Below are 14,333 nucleotides of genomic sequence, written 5' to 3'. Positions count from 1 at the left end.
ACCAAGAAAGGAAAGAAAGAACTTGCATTTATAGAGCCCCATTCACGACCTCAGGACATCCCAAAGCGCTTTACAACCATTGAAGTACACTGGAAGTGTAGTCACTGTTGTAATGTGGCCTCTGCTCCTGACTCCTACCCGCTGCTACTACTTTGCTCAGGTATCCAATTCTATTGCACAAACGTGGATGGGAAATGACGCCATAGCCACATCTGTAGCTAGTCAGCAAATGACCCAACGTTCACACTGTTACATTTTCCAGCAGTATTCTTTAGATAGTAATCAGGGGCATGACGCTCTGGCTGATTTGTTCTGTTCTCTAACCCAGAGTGGGGAAGGGGGGGCCTAGCATCACCCTGGCTGAGATCCACAAATTCAGCACAGGTTGGGGAATGAGCCTGGGACCTTTCTGTTCCGAATGGCTTAGTGTGTAAATTGATTAGACACAAAATGAAGACAGCGGTACAAATGGAAAGTTAAATAAATGGCTCTGGAGCACAGTGAATTCAAATCCAAGTTCCCAACTGTTTAACGAACCTAAAACAAAAGCAAAATACTGCGGATGCTGGAAATCTGAAATAAAAATAGACAATGCTAGGAACACTCAGCAGCTCAGTATCTGCTGAGTCTTTTTAACATTTTCTGTTTTTGTTCAACGAACCTGATAGATGCTGGGGGTACATTGCAACTTTCACCTGGGGAAGATTGGGATACTTCTGGCAGGATCTACAAACTTATTAAACCAGCTGTTTAAAAATGTGCTTATTTTTAACAGGTCATTGATTGGTACTTCTAAAGAGTGCCAATAGGCAGACCTGATGATGAGCAGCTAATAAAGGCAAGTCAGAGGCTTCCCATACACTGATTCATGCTGCGACATGACACAGGAAAGTTAGAGGTTATTATTAAGTATGTATTAGTAACATTAGTAAATGCTTTAGTAACATTTAAGGTAATTGGCAAAAGAGCCAGAGGTGAGATGAGGAATTTTTTTTTACGCAGTGAGTTATTATGATCTGGAATGCACTGCCTGAAAGGGTGGTGGAAGCAGATTTAATAATAACGTTCAAAAGGGAATTGAATAAATACTTGATGGGGAGAAAATTGGCAGGGCTAAGGGGAAAGAGTAGGGGAGTGAGACTAATTGGATAGCTCTTTCAAAGAGCCAACATTGGCACAATGGGCTGAATAATCTCTTTCTCTGCTGTAAGATTCTATGATTCTATGTAAAATTACTCATACATAAAGATTGCTTTCTAGTCATAAATTTATTTAACCCTTACCGTACCGCTCGGTTCAGGAAATTCCAGGCTCCCTGGGTCTACCATTACTTTTTTTTGTTTCCAGCTCACCCAGTTAAAACAAACACTACTCAGATGTAAGAGATACGTTTATTATTGTAGTATTAAACCACATAGAACTAAAATAATTACCAAAAAAAATCATTACATTAAAAAGACTTCTCTTTGCTGTGTCATCGCCTGGGCTCAGTTAGTAGCACTCTTGCCTCTGAGTCAGAAGACTGTGGGTTCAAGTCCCACTCCAGAGACTTGAGCCCATAATCTAGGCTGACACTCCAGTGTAACATTGAGGGAGCACTGCATTGTCGGAGGGACCATCTTTCAGAATAGACATTAAACCGAGGCCCCATCTGCCCACTTGGGGACCTAAAAAATCCCATAGTACTGTTCGAAGAAGAGCAGGGGAGTTCTCCCTGGTGTCCTGTCCAATATTTATCCCTCAACCAACATCACTAAAACAGATTACCTGGTCATTATCTCATTGCTGTTTGTGGGACCTTGCTGTGCACAAATTGGCTGTCGTGTTTCCTACATTACAACAGTGACTATATTTTAAAAGTACTTTATTGGCTGTAATGTGCTTTGGGACGTCCTGAGGTCGTGAATGGCGCTATATAAATGCAAGTCTTTCTTTCTTCGTGGTGGTTGGCTATGAAGCTGTGCTCGCAGAGTCCCATCAGGAGCCAACCCAATACTTCCAATCCCATCATGGCGAACTTTGAGAATTGAATTCAATAAATCTTTTCATTAAAGGGCCGGCACCAGAGGAAAAAAATTAACATAAAAGATGCCGGATTGTTGTAAAAGTCCAACTGGCTCGCTGATGTTCTCCAAGGAAGGGAGCCTGCCACCCCTATCTGGTATGGCCTACATTTGACTGCGGTTCCACACTATGCCTGTTCTAAAATAACCAATAAGGAGACACTGGGGATCAACCAAAAACCAAAGATAAGCGTCCCCCTTTTAAAGGGGCACAACTAATAAAGAACCTAACCATCAAAAGCAAAGGAAGCGTATAAACTTAAATAATAATATTGTTACCAGTGTCCACTATATACACCAGTTCCAGCGGTGTCCACTGGTCACAGAAGCCCACACTATTTAGTTGAGTCTTAACAAACCACTCAATTGTTTAAAAAGAAAACAATCACTACCGTTTGGCCTCAGCTGGAGTGTTGTGTTCAATTCTGGGCACCACACTTCAGGAAGGATGTCAAGGCCTTAGAGAGGGTGCAGAGGAGATTTACTAGAATGGTACCAGGGATGAGGGACTTCAGTTATGTGGAGAGATTGGAGAAGCTGGGGTTGTTCCCCTTAGAACAGAGACGGTTAAGGGGAGATTTGATAGTGGTGTTCAAAATCATGAACGGTTTTGATAGAGTAAGTAAGAAGAAACTGTTTCCAGTGGCAAAAGGGTCGCTAACCAGAGGACGTAGATTTAAGGTGATTGGCATAAGAGCCAGAGGCGACATGAGGAAACATTTTTTTACGCAGCAAGTTGTAATGATCTGGAATGCGCTGCCTGAAAGGGCAATGGAAGCAGGTTCAATAGTAACTTTCAAAAGGGATTGGATAAATACTTGAAGGGAAAAAATTTACAGGGCTATGGGGAAAGAGCAGGAGAATGAGACTAATTGGATAGCTCTTTCAAAGAGCCGGAACAGGCACAATGGGCCGAATGGCCTCCTGTGTTGTAACCTACTGTGACAGATAAGTGTGGAAGGAACAGGCTAGAGACACCGCATAACCGTTGCTTATTCCATACTTTCTTATGTTGTTATAACCTGTTATTAAAAAGACAGTATTAAACTGCAAAAACATATATATAATAGTCGCAATTATAATAGGACTTGAGCGCCGTCATTTGGCGTCATTTGGATGAGACATTAAATCGAGGCCCCGTTGGTCCATTTAGGTGGACATAAAAGATCACATGACACTATTCAACGAAGAACTCTTGCCCATTATTCTTCCCTCGCCCAACACCATTAAAAAAGAACTAGATTACCTGATTATTCATCTCATTTGCTGTTTGTGGCATCTTGCCGTGCCCAAAACTGGCTGCCACATTTGTCTACGTAACAGCAGTGACAGCACTTCAACAGTAATTCGCTAGTTGAGAAGTATTTTGAGATCTACCGAGGCTGTATTAATGCACTATATAGATGCAAGTTCTTTCTTAGTTTTCGCACCACAGCATAATTATCTGTGAGCGTTTGTTATAAGATAATTGCTTATTACTTTTTCAGTAACCCCAGGTAAAAGGGAAGGCCCACTGTGCAAGTGTTTTACCTCTGCACCAATACACTTTATTCCACGATTGTTGTTGTGTTGTCCAACTGCCTGTCACAAACAAGCCAAATCTTCCTCCAACTGAACACTGAAAGGCCAATATCACCTGGTTCAGTTCTCACCAGAAACTCTGTAATTTAGTCACTGGCTCCATTCCCCTTCCATGGCTGCTGGCTCAGGCTAAAGCTGCCAGTGTGCATCCTCAGTGTCCTGTTCCACCCTGAGCTAAGTTTGAAACCCCAACATTGACTCCATCCATCAAGACTGGCTATTTTTACCTCTGAAAGATTGCCCATTTCCTTTTCTACCTCGCACCCCCTGCCACTGAACTGCCCATCCAGGCATTTGTCAACTCCAGGCTGAATGTCTCCAATGACCTTCTCATCAACCTCCTGAGTTCCACCCTACACAAACTCCAACACATCCTGAACTCCACTGTTCATATTCTATCTGTACTAAACGCACTCCATAAGATCATAAGACCATAAGAGATAGGAGCAGGAGTAGGTCATTCGGCCCCTCGAGCCTGCTCCGCCATTTAATGAGATCATGGCTGATCTGATTTTTACCTCAACTCCACTTTCCCACCCTTCCCCGTATCATTTGACTCCCTTGCTGATCAAAAATTTGTCTAACTCAGCCTTGAATGTATTCAATGACTCAGCCTCCACAGCTTTTTGGGGTAAAGAATTCCAAAGATTCACGACCCTCTGGGAGAAGAAATTCCTCCTCATTTCCATGTTAAATGGATGACCCCTTATTCTGAGACTATGCCCCCTAGTTTTAGATTCCCCCATGAGGGAGTAACATCGTCTCAGCATTTACCCTATCGAGACCCCTCAGAATCTTGTACGTTTCAATAAGATCTCCTCTCATTCTTCTAAACTCCAATGAGTATAGACCCAACCTGTTCAATCTTTCCTCATAACACAACCCTTCCATACCCGGAATCAACCTACTGAACCTTCTCTGAACTGCCTCCAATGGAAGTATGTCCTTCCTTAAATAAGGGCACCAGAACTGTACGCAGTACTCCAGGTGTGGTCTCACCAGCACCCTGTACAGTTGTAGCATGACTTCCCTGCTTTCATACTCCATCCCCCTAGAAATAAAGGCCAATACTCCGTTTGCCTTCCGGATTACCTGCTGCACCTGTATGTTGACTTCTTGTGTTTCATGTACGAGGACACCCAGATCCCTCTGTACCGCAGCATTTTGTAGTATTTCTCCATTCAAATAATATTTTGCTTTTTTATTTTTCCTCCCAAAGTGGATGACTTCACATTTTCCCACATTATATTCCATCTGCCAAATTTTTGCCCGTTCACTTAACCTGTCAATATCCCTTTGCAGACACTTTGTGTCCTCATCGCAACTTGCTTTTCCACCTATCTTTGTATCATCAGCAAATTTGGCCACAAGACACTTGTCCTATCACACATGTCCTGGCCAACTTCCACTGGCTCTCCAGCCTCCAGTGTTTTGATTTCAAAATCCTCGTCTTCATTATAATCCAGGCATGACCCTTGCTCCACCCCATCTCTGCATCCCAGCTCATACCCTCTGCTCTCCTCAGGAGATTGTGCGTCACCTTCTCTCCCTGCTCCACCACTTGTGGCAGAGCCTTCAGCCATAATGACTCTGCTTCTGAAATTCCATTCCTAAACACCTCCACCTTGATACCTCTTGGACCACCTTCAAAAGCCTCCTCAAAACTCCCACCTTCAATCTCACCTTTGGTCATGTCCCCATACTCTTCTCCTGATTCCTGCTCTGTCTCATTCCTTCCACCTCCCCTATGAAAGAAAGAAAAGGAAAGAAAGGCTTACATTTCTATAGCGCTTTTCATGACCTCAGGACATGTCAAAGCGCTTTACAGCCAATGAAGTACTTTCGAAGTGTTGTCACTGTTGTAATGTAGGAAACATGGCAGTCAATTTGCGCACAGCAAGGCCCCACAAAGAGTTATTCTGTTTTAGTGAAGTTGGTTGAGGGATAAGTATTGACCAGGACACCGGGGAGAACTCCCTTGCACCTTGGAATGTATTGGTATATCAAAGGTGCTATATGAGTGTTAATTATTGTTGCATTTATATAGCCTCTTATCACATTGAAATTTCTTAAAGTGTTTCACACAATGAATGATGTTAAAGTGCAGTGACTGATAACATGTAAATAATATAGACAGACCCTCAGTTTCTACAGATACTTAATGCGGTCTCAGTGTGGATTTCAAAACTGTTTACGTAGTTTATTTTTACTTCCACTTTAGCTGATGTCTTAGTCAAGTTATTCTAAAACCACAGATTGCCTGACCTTTTTTTAAACCATATGAATGACATACAGCCGAGAACTGTAGAGCAAAGCCATGCAGACATTGGGTCTAGTTTTCAGATCTCGCTTCGATAGAAGAGGTATTTTCAAATCCCTTCTACTGAAAATTTGGAATTGTCGACCAGTGAGAAGGCAACATCTTTAGGAGAGGGAGAACGGAGGGTAGAAAAAATTGGAATGAAAAGGAGAGTTAAATGAGAAATGCTCGTTTTGGAAACAATCATCCTTCGAATGTCTCTTTATTGCGTCCTGATGTAGCGATGACAGTATTGATGTAAGCAGGTTAGATGTGTGCAAGATTGGCAATCCTTAACCACATGAATGCTCCACTCAGCTACCTCATCTATTTAGATACTGATGAAATGCAACATTCAGGCCACCGTAGAATGGAACCCAGTATATTCCAAACTACTGTCAGCAGTAGAGAGGTGGGAAACTCAAATATTTACCAAGGTTTCTTCTTAATCAAGCTTACCCGAGACAGAATGTTTCTTCTGGTGAAGTGGGATGGGGGGAGTGGATGTTGTTTAAGGAGCAGCAAGCCAGAGTTGAACGGCAGGGCCGTGATAATGGATAAAAACTCTCGAGGTTTTGTTTGATTACCTTTGGGGATCAGCAAATATTTATGCAGAAGGTTTCCATCGGTTGATTACAATGGTCAGGTTGTATCCACGTTGGGGCAGATTAGACATGGTGTGTGGAAGGATCGTGCCTGATTAGAAATTGTCTTTGCTTTTCCTATGCTTTCTTAGGTGACTTCCTCATTGAGACACTGTAAAAGAAATAGCGCTGGAGGAACTTTCAATTCTACGACACTCTGGAGCTGCCTTGTGCCAAAAACACAACTAAAAATAGTGCATAAACGACACAGGACAGCAAAGCTAGCTTGCTGTACAAACCTAGCACTTCATTCCTCAATGTCACCTTTTCCTTACAGCTTTAGAATTTATGCCTCTCTTTTACTTGGCCCATTTCCTGTGCGACTTCCACCACGCACTCTCTCTGTGCTCAAGATCTTTCTGCTTTTTTTTGTGCAGCTCCCAAAGAGAAACTTAAGGAGGACTAACTGAATCCCAAAGATGATCCTAAGATTTCCATGGTCAGAATATCAATGCCTAAAAATCTGTACAGTGGCCCTGGTCCCAGTTCTTCCCTCAGCCACAGAGACTTTGTGCTTTTCATTTTACTGGAGTAAGTGCAAAAAACAAAAAGGGATAAATACGTTTTCTAATTCTGACCCCTTTCCAGCAAAAGCAGAACTTCTTAATGTGTCTCATGCGATGAATTATGTTGAAGTGCAGTGACTCATATTATGTAAGTAGATAATGTAGGTCAAGGGCAATACTTTCCACAAAGTAGATGACAAAAAACAATCAGAACATAAAAATTGCTGGATGAAAAATGACCAAGGTCCATCTAGTTCGCCTTCTACCATCCTGGTATCAATGGTTTTGTTGACTAATCTTACCTTTACTAAAGCTTATAAATAGTGGTTGATTTCCTGTGGTTTGGCTCATGGTCTAAAAATATGAAACATAATTTTAAAATTTACTTAATAAAATTCTTGTTTCCCACACATGAACCACACTTCCGACATTACACTACAGGAGTTACAATTCGTATAAAACACCATCAAATCATAACTGAATTCAGGAAAATTGGCCCTTATATTTTCCGCCGCCCTTTAAGTTATGACGTGTCAATCCCCCACTGACAGGGCAGAGAATTCCCTCAGAACTCCCTCCTATCTCCGTTTCCCAAGCAGTTGGAATTGCAGAATCGTGGGCACAAACCCACATCCTGCCAGGCCATGGTGTTGGCCATTGATGCACCAGTGCTGCACCTGGAAGAATTATATTTTTCATGCGATTCAGCCCCTGACTTTGCAGCTAAATTATTTTTTAATGTAGCCATCATTGTAAGCAGGGAAATTAAAAAAAACCCAGAAAATACTGGAAACAGCAGATCAGTCAGCCACTGAGGAGAGAACTGACAGGTTAACCTTTCAGGTTGTGGGCCCTTTGTCAGAACTGGAGGATGTTGCAGGTCAACAGCAAAAAAAAAGGAACCGAACAAAGGGAAGGGGGAGGGTACACACACACACACATACACGCATACCACACATATGAAGGCACATAAATACACACACACACATATATACAAACACACACATACACACACACATACCACACATATGAAGGCACATAAATATACACACACACACATACCACACATATACAGGCACATAAATATACACACACACATATACATACATACATACACACACACATATACACACACACACATATATATATACAAACACACACGAAAGAAATAAAATGACTTCTAAAGTGCTTAAATGGAAAAGAGGAGATGGTTAAATATTAAGGCAACATTAAAGGAGGCTTAATGAGAGAAAGTAAAGACTTGTTGCAAGACACAGAGAACATGTGAGTAGTCGAGGAGGTGAGGGGAGGGCTAAGGCCAGTAGAAATGGAAGGAGGAAAAATTGACCAAATTGCTCCCACGGGAGCCAGGAGAAGAGAAAAGCAGGTCGACACCAGCAATGCAGACTGACCTGCCAGCACAGTGTACTGACAGAAGATCCCCACCCTAAACATCATGCTGACAGGGCAGTCTGTGTGGGTTGCCAACCCTCCAGGATTGGCATGGAGTCTCCAGGAATTAAAGATTAATCTCTAGGGCACTGCTGCGAGTATCCTGGGAGAAAAATCATAGGGGCAATAAAAAAAATTGTTGTAAAAGAACAATTTTTTGAACGCTTTTGTTCATTACTTATAAAAGTATCGGAAATGGCAGAAAAGGCTGTTTGACTGACAGTCGGGTAATGAAGTGTCTGCTCGCTTTCCAATTGGACGCGGGAAGGTGCACTGCGAGGAAGGGCGTGTGGGGCGACCAACGGCAGGAGTGTGGGGCCGCGGTGGTTGGAGGCAGGAGGTCATGTGATGAAACCTCCAGGAATATGTCCAACCACAGTTGGCAACCCTAAGTCTGCACCTTTGTTGTCGAGCTGCTTTTTTCCTCTCTAGGGTCACTGAAGCCTGCTGGCACTTTGCCAGTTTTTTGCCCCTCGGTTTCGACCTGCCTTACCCCATAGCAACTCAGCTATTCACCATGTGCTCATAAATGGCTTTAATTTCTCTCATTACGCTTCCTATTGTCTCACATTAATATCGCTTCAGCCATTTAACCATTTTCTGTTTTACACTGAAGCACTTTACATGTGCATTTCTTATCTCATGTGTGTCTGTTTTTTCCCCTCCCCTCCCCTTTCCCTTTGCCCTTTATAAATGCCGTTCACCTATATTATCGGCAAGTTTTGACGAGGGCTTGCTTCTAGCATTTTCTGGTTTTGTTTTAGATTTCAAGCATCTGCAGTTCGTTTTTTTGCTTCTTGATTATAAGGAGGGAGTTGTGTACCCTTTTTAAATGTGGACTGTGTCCGTAAACACAACTGGCATTATGCATCATACTCACATTTTCAATAGATTACACTAGGCCTTGCTTTTAGGCCTTGCTTTAATGCCTCCCTTACAAGATTGCACTTCCCAAAAATCATTTTAAACTCAAAGCGCCCAGGTATCTACCTAACATTGTCTGCCTTTGCTTATTTCGTCTTGCACCACTACAACTGCAAACTCAAACAATAAAGGTTTGCCCATTCTGTAGTATATGCTCTTTGCTATCCATTGTCAACTATTTACATTACAGCGGTGCCAGAATATCACCGCACACAGCAATGAGAAAGCTCTTCGAAAGCAAGCCCCACGACAGCGCATCTCAGTGCCTCACCTGACAGTGCGAAGTGCTGGGGACTAATCTGACACGCATTCCAATTACACTAACTTGAGCAAGACGACCTAATGGACTCAAGCGGCACATGGAATTCCATAAATATTTTATCAGCAGCGTAAGAGGGGAATAAATATTTGGCGGGGCACCTGCTGAGTCCAAGTAATTTTTTTCCACGGTGGATCTTATGAATTAGCTGCCCCGGGTGCAGATGGGAGAACGCAATGGGAATTCAGCATGGAGGTTACTGTGCTCTGTGTGATTTTGCGGCCACTATTCTTTGGGACACGCACGCCCGAATTCCCAGCACGCACTTCTGTCATGCAAAGCTCTGTGCAGGGCGCACTCATTGCATACGTGTCCGGTGTATTAATTTAATGGGATTTTTTTTAGATTCCACTACCTGGCAGCATTTGCTTTTCTTGTAAGGGTTTCAGACTGTGGCAGTTTTGCTTTGCGTGGCTACAAAGAGCACGCTCCAAGATTTTAGAGTGCTTTAAGCCTTTCCTTCAGCCAGTCTTTGTTGCAGTGTGCTTACCAACTGTACTATTTTACCACTGAGAAAAGAATAATTGCAGTTTGCACCAGTCCAACAAACTCTGCATCGCCATGGAAATCTAAGTATTATCGAAATGAATGGAAGCACTCAAAACAGTGACACAGAATTACAGGAATTCTGAACCCTCTTTTTTTGAGTCATCACTGCAGGTGTCAGCTGTGGCTCAGTTGGTAGCACTCTCATCTCTGAGTCAGAAGATTGTGGGTCGAAGTCCCACTCCAGAGACTTGAGCATGTAATCTTTGCTGACACTCCCTCAGTTCTGCACTGTCAGAGGCATCGTCTTTCGATGAGTCATTAAACTGAGGCACCTGTCGGCCCTCTCAGGTGGACATAAAAGATCCCGTGGATCTATTCGAAGAAGTGCAGGGGCGTTCTCCCCGGTGTCCTGGCCAATATTTATCCATCAACCAACATCACTAAAAGAAACAGATTACCCGGTCATTATCTCATTGTGTTTGTGGGATCTTGCTGTGCACAAATTGGCTGCCATGTTTCTCACATTATCACAGTGACTACACTCCAAAAGTACTTCATTGGCTGTAAAGCGCTTTGGGATGCCCTGTGGTTGTGAAAGGCACTATAGAAATACAAGTTATTTCTTTCTTTTACTACCGCCAGCTCTCTTGTCTCTTATTGAGAAGTTTGTGGTTTGCAGACGTCACTCAAGGTCTTGACCGTATAATCATCTTTGCAGTCAATACAAGAAATAGGGAATGTGGTTAACTGTGAAGTGGACTGTAAGCGATTTCAGGAGGACATAGGCAAGTTAGTAGATTAGGAGTTAAAATATCGGATAAACTTGATACGGAAAAATCCTCTTTTTGGGAGAAAGAGGAAGAACGAGAGGACATGTACACCAAGGGGGTGAATTTCCTTGGAGTTTCTCCCGTTATGCTGCCGTAACTTCAACGGAAGTTCAGCGTAAAACCCCAGTTATGCGGTTTCCGCCGAACGTCTGACCAAAAGACGGAGCGGGAGAAGCTCCAAGGAAATTCACCCCCCGCCCAACCCCGTAAGATAAAGTTTTAAAAAGGAGCAGAGGAGCAGGGAAACTTAGGGGTTCAGATACACAAATCTTTAGAAGTGGGGTGCGCAAGTAGATAAAGCAGTGTGAGAAAAAGGCATGAGATCCTAGGTTTTATAAATAGGGGTATGAAGGACAAAAGCAAAAAGGTAATATTAATAAACCTGTGCAAATCATTGGTTACGCCACAGTTAGAACATTGTATCCAGTTGTGGGTACCGTACTTTAGGGAGGGATTATCAAGGCCATGGACAGGCTGCAGAAGAGATGGTAAGATGATACCAGGGATGACAGACATTAAATATAAGGAGTGACTGGGGAAACTAGGGCCCTTTTCTTTCCATCAAAGAAAGCTATGAGGAGATCTAATAGAGGCATTCACAGTTATGAGAGGTTTTGATTAGGTAACTTGGAAAACCTAGTTCCACTGTTGGTTAGTCACTAACTATTGGGCATAAATGTAAGATTGTCAGCAAAAAAAATGAAGGGAGAGGTTACAAAACTATTTTTTTACACAAAGGGTGTTAGGACATGGAATACCCTACCAGAAACTGGTGGGAACAGAATCCATTATAGCTTCTAAAAGGGAAGTGGATAAATATTTGAAAGTGAAAAAATTAAAAGGGTACGGGGCAGGAGTAAAGGCTTGGGACTCAGTAGGTAGCTCTTTCAGAGAGCTGGCAATGTCATGATGGGCTGAGTAGCCTCCTCCAGTACTGTTAAAGTCTACGATTGTTTGAGGTGCTGTCCTTCAGATGAGACTTTTAAACCAAAAAAAACCCCATCTGCCTCTTCTGGTAGGCGTTAAAAAATCCCACAGCATTATTCAGAAAACAGTTTGGAATTCTCCTGGAGTGCTTGTCAACATTCCTTCCCCACAAACAGTATTATCAAAAAACAGATTAACCGGTTATTCATCTCTTGACTGTGAGTGGGAATTGGCTGTGTCCAAAAAGGCTTTGCGATTACTGTGCAGTGATTTGTTGTACCCAAAGCACTTACAGACGTTTGAGAGATAGAATCATGTCGATCTAATGCCCGTGCTGCTTCTACCTTCACAATAGTTGTCTACTCGAATCCTGTATCCCTTTACCTGTGCCTCTTAATATTGTTCATTTAAGAAAGAACTTGCATTTATATAATCGCTTTTCATGACCTCAGGACGTCCCAAAGTGCTTCATGGCCAATGAAGTACTTTTTTTTTGAAGTGTAGCCACTGTTGTAATGTAGGAAATGCAGCAGCCAATTTGCACACAGCAAGGTCCCACAAACAGCAATGTGATAATGACCACATCATCTTTTTTAATGATGTTGGTTGAGGGATAAATATTAGCCAGGAAAGAAGAACTCCCTTTGCTCTTCTTTGAAGTAGTGCCATGGGATCTTTTACGTCCACCTGACAGTTAGGGCCTCGATTTAACGTTTCATCCAAAGGACAGCACCATCGACAATGCAGCACTCCCTCAGTACTATACTGGAGAGTCAGCCTAGATTTTCTATTCGAATCTCTGCAGTGGGACTTGAACTCACAACCTTCTGGCTCAGAGCTGAGCATGCTACCACTGAACCATACCTGACACCTGTATAGAATTATAGAAATTTCAGTACAAAAGGATACGAATAAAACACCATATAAAACTCTAGCTGAACATTCTCAACAGTTATCAACAACAGCTTCTAAACTCTTCCTGCAGAAGCTTGTCTTTTATGACTGGGTAAAGATAAATGACACAATTGGCAGAGATCAATATACAAACAGGTAGTAAACAGAGCAAGTTACTGCTTGAAGAAAGCAGTACAAAAGAGCTAAAGAAAATGCTAGCAGATCTGAAAACATAACCTAATGTCACAATTAACAAGAATTGGGGGGTGAAATTTAATTTTGGATGGGGCGCAAAAAAGCTGGCGTCAGTGGAAAGGAAAGTCAGGCGGGGGGGGGGGTATAACGGGCGGCCATTCCGCTACCACCAGTCTTGCGCCCCCTTGTTGTGTCTGACGCTTATAAACGAGAGAACCTCAAGGACGTCCAGTCCACAAATTCATTGAAACTGCAGAGAAAAGGACTCCGCTGATAGCTCGTGGGGATAACTGCCCCACAGGGCTGTGGTGCGGGGGCAAACAGGTGTTTAGGATGATTAAAGGAGTTGATCGGGTAGATAGAGAGAAACTATTTCCTCTGGTGGGGGGAGTCCAGAACAAGGGGGCATAACCTTAAAATTAGAGCTAGACTGTTCGGCGGTGATGTCAGGAAGCACTTCTTCACACAAAGGGTCGTGGAAATCTGGAAAACTCTCCTGCAAAAAGCTAGGTCATTAGAAAATTTCAAAATTGAGATTGATAGATTTTTGTTCAGCAAGGGTATTAAGGGTTACAGAACCAAAGCGGCCGGATGGAGTTAAGATACAGATCAGCCGGGATCTAATTGAATGGCGGAACAGACTTGAGGGCTGAATGGCCTACTGCTGTTCCTACGTTCCTTCCCATGTTCCTAGGTCAGGAAGGTCCCACGTCCAACCTCTGGTCTGCGCTTCCATTTGTCTCCATGGAGGAGAGGCCCATCCTGGCATAAGCGCTGAGATGCGCCTGCCTGGGCCTCCACCTCTGAACCTGCCAAAGTGCGTGGGGTCAGGGGGCAAATCCTCTGTTTTACATGGCTACGTCAGGTGCCCACGTCGCGAGGGGCCTCTCTAGGGCACCTGCCCACTGACGATGGGTAACTTAATCTGCAGTCAGGTGTGTGCTGGATTCCCTCCAGGAATAATTCCAACCAGAGTTGGCGACCCTAACCCCCATATCGGGAAGGGAGTCTTATGAAAGAGAGTCGGTGACATATAGAAGACTACACAGAGGGAAGAAGCGATTTGCAGAAAGAGGGAAAGAAAAAAAAGAGTAAAAGAGGCAGAGACAGATGAGAGAAAGTTTGTGAAACCCTGAAAGGAGAGAGAAATAGGGAGAGAGAAAAAAATTTGAGTGGGAGAGAAGGAAATGAGTTACAAGAAGAAGTACAT

At 43.1% G+C, this 14,333-nt stretch overlaps 2 protein-coding genes across 14 annotated transcripts in view; one reads left to right on the top strand and one right to left on the bottom strand.

Annotated features, from left to right (window-relative positions):
- Positions 1-14,333, bottom strand: part of fbxo18 (F-box DNA helicase 1) — a 170,039-nt gene that overhangs the window by 31,931 nt on the left and 123,775 nt on the right. Inside the window, exons 22-23 of one of the 9 annotated variants that reach the window (XR_010967093.1) lie at positions 7,396-7,447; positions 5,328-5,389 (exon numbers count right to left, since the gene is read on the bottom strand). The exons of 6 other annotated variants lie outside the window; for them this stretch is intronic. The gene's annotated coding sequence lies outside the window, so the exon portion shown is untranslated. The remainder of the gene's footprint in view (positions 1-5,327; positions 5,390-7,395; positions 7,448-14,333) is intronic. 2 more of the 9 variants (XR_010967096.1, XR_010967094.1) reach the window with 2 other exon arrangements.
- Positions 1-14,333, top strand: part of LOC137341723 (interleukin-15 receptor subunit alpha-like) — an 83,796-nt gene that overhangs the window by 20,600 nt on the left and 48,863 nt on the right. The gene's annotated exons all lie outside the window — the stretch shown is intronic.

Source organism: Heptranchias perlo, chromosome 24, assembly GCF_035084215.1.
Source record: "Heptranchias perlo isolate sHepPer1 chromosome 24, sHepPer1.hap1, whole genome shotgun sequence".
Classification (NCBI taxonomy): Eukaryota; Metazoa; Chordata; class Chondrichthyes; order Hexanchiformes; family Hexanchidae; genus Heptranchias; species Heptranchias perlo.
Note: the sequence above shows the minus strand (reverse complement) of the source record. Positions and strands in the feature narration are given on the sequence as shown.